This window comes from Mustela lutreola, chromosome X (genome assembly GCF_030435805.1).
Source record: "Mustela lutreola isolate mMusLut2 chromosome X, mMusLut2.pri, whole genome shotgun sequence".
NCBI lineage: Eukaryota > Metazoa > Chordata > Mammalia > Carnivora > Mustelidae > Mustela > Mustela lutreola.
The window spans coordinates 89,345,097-89,348,211 of record NC_081308.1 but is presented as its reverse complement, the minus strand read 5'-3'; the positions used below and the strand labels follow the sequence as shown (position 1 = coordinate 89,348,211).

At 37.4% G+C, this 3,115-nt stretch overlaps 1 pseudogene; it reads right to left on the bottom strand.

Annotated features, from left to right (window-relative positions):
* Window positions 1-295: 295 nt before the first annotated feature.
* LOC131821328 (small ribosomal subunit protein eS6-like) lies at window positions 296-1,033 on the bottom strand (annotated as a pseudogene).
* Window positions 1,034-3,115: the final 2,082 nt, after the last annotated feature.

Below are 3,115 nucleotides of genomic sequence, written 5' to 3'. Positions count from 1 at the left end.
AATAGTTTCTGCCAAGTTTTCTATCAGAGGGAAATCATAAAGTAGGTGAACTTCAGCCATGAGTAAAAGGTGGAAATTTTTCTAAGTGAAAGTTGATATACCTATCAAAAAGATACACTCACTCCCCAGGTCTGTGAATCACCAGGTTTATAAAAAATAAAAAATCAAAAAAAAAAAAAAAAAAAAGATACACTCACTCAAACCCATTACCATGAATCATAACCCTTCTCATTTCTCTGCAACTTAGTTATATATTTATATCTGATATTATTTATTTGTTACTCTTAGGAAAATGTCATTTTTGACTGGACTTGGCCTTAGAGGTAGAAGCTCTCAAAGAACACAGCCTCCGTCTCTTGGCAATAGGTTCCTCGCATTTTTCTTTGGCCTTTTTCATTCTCTTAGCCTGAAGTTCAGTATATTCTGCAGTCTCTTCCTTATTTTTCTTAGTATTCTGTTTCTTCAGAGTAATGCACAGACATTTGTTTTAGAGGACATATGGAGTAATAAGATGCAGAATTGGGAACTTTGGTTACAGGTGTCTTACCTTTGTTTAGAGGGCTTCACACAACATACTGGTGGACATCATCTTTAGAGAGACTGAAAAGTTTGTAGATTCTGCTAGGCCTTTTGTGCTCCAGGTGATGAGGCACAGAAGTATCAGTGTTTCCAGGAATATCCTTTGCCCCCTTTTTTACAATGACCAAGTTGAGAACACTGAGATTGCCACCCACAATGCAACCACAAACAGATTTTTACTTTCTTACTCTAGTCCTCCTTGATCTGTAGCAGGAATGGCCCTTTGCAGCAGGTGAACATGGCCATGGGACAAGACACCCTGTCTCATGAGAAAGCCTTATTTGTCATTGCTACCACCAATTCAGACCATGTAACCCTTCCATTTTTCACCCAGAGCATCATCAGCAACTTCTGTGGCTATATGCTTCTCATAAAAGGTATGAAGTTTGCTCTCATTGTCCACTTCAATGAGTTTCTGGCAGCCAGAAGCTGGTAAAGAGATGTTCAACTTCATCCTAAAACAGCCTACTACCTCCAAGGTGCCACACAAGAGTTTACCTTAACATTCTGAAAATTATTTTTTCAAAGTAATAGTTATATAATACTACAAGACTTATTAACATAGAATAGCAGTCCTCTGCTCCCTCCTCCTGAGTACTTCCTCCTCATGAAAACTTTGAACTTTTTAAGCTGTTTCCTCCCTTATTTATCTCCATATATTTTTTTTAAAGATTTACCTATTCATTATTATTTTTTTGAGAGAGAAAGGGAGAGAGAGAGAGAGCATAGGGGGAGGGGCAGAGGGGAAAAAAATCTCAACTGGACTCCCTGCTGAGCTCAGAGCCCCATACAGGGCTTGATTTCATGACCCTAAATTCAAGACCTGAGACAAAATCAAGAGTTGGATGCCTAACTGACTGATCCACACAAGTGCTCCATGGTTAAAAATAATATGCCCACAGTTTTACTTCCTAATTAGCCAATATTATATATTATCTATATTATCTATTGAGTTCCTATTATGGAAGAGAATGACCACTTACTCTCCCTCAATTCTTCAAATTCAGCTACACCACAGTTTTATACTATTAGGAATATTTATTTCCTAACTAAATAGTATAATTTAATTTCCTTTTTTATACAAGTTTTTGTTTTCCCTGGTGTTAATAATTGTCTCATTTTTGCTTGAGGGAGCTTTCATTTGATTTCTGTTTTTATATGAAACAGAATATTGTCATCTGCTGAGTGAGTGAGGAAAGAAAAGTTGGGAAAGAAAGTTTGAAATAGCCAGTTTGGAGCTTGAAGGAAAGATGTCATTAGTGAACAAAGAATATCTAGGTAACATTGAGGGTTCAAATGAGGTGAGAGGTCGTGAATTTATAAGTGAAACCAATCTACACAGCTGTGTGAATTTTTTTCCAGCTGTGCTCAGGTATAAGAGTGGAAGCAATGGACAGTTAAGTTGATCCAGGGCTGAATTTTCCCAGAAAAGTTCAATGGACAAGAAGGACAGATGATAGAAAAAAAGTTAAAGATAGTAAAGAACAAAAGTTAGATGAATGCTATCTCTTGGGGTGCCTGGGTGGCTCGGTGGGTTAAGCCTTTGCCTTCTGTTCAGGTCATGATCTCAGAGTCCTGGGATCAAGCCCTGCACTAGGCTCTCTGCTCAGCTCTCACTCTGCCTGCCCCTTTGCTTACTTGTGATCTCTCTCTCTCTCTCTCTCATGTCAAATAAATAAATAAAAGCTCTTTTTTTTTTAAGGAATCTCTTTCAACTTCTTTCATGAAAACTTAGGCCCATATATATCTATATTCATCTTACTCTTTGGTTAAAATGTGTGTGAGGGGTTCCTTCTTACTGTCTAATATTAATCTACTTGCCTATGAGGATCATGAAGGATGTGAAATTTCTAAACATAGAATCCAGTGGGATTATTTACTTTGAACAAAATCCTAACACATAGACCAGTGGAACAGAGTAGAGAGCCCAGATATGAATCCTCAACTCTATGGTCAATTAATCTTCGACAAAACAGGAAAAAATATACAGTGAAAAAAAGACAGTCTCTTCAATAAATGGTGCTGGGAAAACTGGACAGCTATAAGTAGAAGAATGAAACTTGACCATTCTCTTATACCATACACAAAGATAAACTCAAAATGGATAAAAGACCTCAACGTGAGACAGGAATCCATCAGAATCCTAGAGGAGAACATAGGCAGTAATCTCTTCGATATCAGCCACAGCAACTTCTTTCAAGATATGTCTCCAAAGGCAAAGGAAACAAAAGCAAAAATAAACTTTTGGGAGTTCATCACAATCAAAAGCTTCTGCACAGCAAAGGAAACAGTCAAAAAAACAAAGAGGCAACCCACGGAATGGGAGAAGATATTTGCAAATGACATTAGAGACAAAAGGTTGATATCCAGGATCTATAATGAACTCCTCAAACTCAACACACATGAAACAGGCAAACATAAAAAAATGGGCAGAAGATATGAACAGACACTTCTCCAATGAAGACATACAAATGGCTATCAGACACATGAAAAAATGTTCATCATCACTAGCCCTCAGGGAGATTCAAATTAAAAC